General features: G+C 43.1%; 1 non-coding gene and 1 pseudogene across 1 annotated transcript; both read left to right on the forward strand.

Annotated features, from left to right (window-relative positions):
• On the forward strand, positions 1 to 98 carry LOC129115516 (5S ribosomal RNA; annotated as a pseudogene; the record flags this gene model as incomplete).
• Positions 99 to 478: 380 nt separating this feature from the next.
• On the forward strand, positions 479 to 597 carry LOC129115515 (5S ribosomal RNA). Its single transcript, XR_008533123.1, has one exon. It is a non-coding gene; the product is annotated as a 5S ribosomal RNA (ribosomal RNA).
• The last annotated feature ends 419 nt before the right edge of the window (positions 598 to 1,016 follow it).

Consider the following 1,016-nt stretch of genomic DNA (forward strand, 5'->3'; position numbering starts at 1 on the left):
AACACGCCCGATCTCGTCTGATCTCGGAAGCTAAGCAGGGTCGGGCCTGGTCAGTACTTGGATGGGAGACCGCCTGGGAATACCAGGTGCTGTAAGCTTTTTTCACTCCTCTTTACAAAAAGCAGAGGGCGCTGCTGCTTTTTCAGTGGACACCGACAGGGTGGGAAGGAAATAGCTAGATCATGACTTGCCGGTATAGAAATGACACAAATCCAGTTAAATGATGGCTTTCATCATTCCTAAGCTCATCGATCATTTTCTTTTCAATTTTATGCTAACGTATTCTACATTTCAACAGTAAATATTAATATTTTTACTGCACTACATTTGTGATCCTTATAGCCACTTTGTACATTCTGATTTGACATTTAAAAGCTGTGAGTGTGTCTGGCAATCTGCAGGCGCTCCCTGTATAGACGAAAGAGCAAAGCGTGGTGATATAGTATCTTTAAAAGGCCCTTTGGTAGGCACAATATTTGCTTACGGCCATACCACCCTGAACACGCCCGATCTCGTCTGATCTCGGAAGCTAAGCAGGGTCGGGCCTGGTCAGTACTTGGATGGGAGACCGCCTGGGAATACCAGGTGCTGTAAGCTTTTTCACTCCTCTTTACAAAAAGCAGAGGGCGCTGCTGCTTTTTCAGTGGACACCGACAGGGTGGGAAGGAAATAGCTAGATCATGACTTGCCGGTATAGAAATGACACAAATCCAGTTAAATGATGGCTTTCATCATTCCTAAGCTCATCGATCATTTTCTTTTCAATTTTATGCTAACGTATTCTACATTTCAACAGTAAATATTAATATTTTTACTGCACTACATTTGTGATCCTTATAGCCACTTTGTACATTCTGATTTGACATTTAAAAGCTGTGAGTGTGTCTGGCAATCTGCAGGCGCTCCCTGTATAGACGAAAGAGCAAAGCGTGGTGATATAGTATCTTTAAAAGGCCCTTTGGTAGGCACAATATTTGCTTACGGCCATACCAGCAATACGTAACTGAACGAAGTAC

Source organism: Anoplopoma fimbria, unplaced genomic scaffold (assembly GCF_027596085.1).
Source record: "Anoplopoma fimbria isolate UVic2021 breed Golden Eagle Sablefish unplaced genomic scaffold, Afim_UVic_2022 Un_contig_1696_pilon_pilon, whole genome shotgun sequence".
NCBI classification, from domain to species: Eukaryota; Metazoa; Chordata; class Actinopteri; order Perciformes; family Anoplopomatidae; genus Anoplopoma; species Anoplopoma fimbria.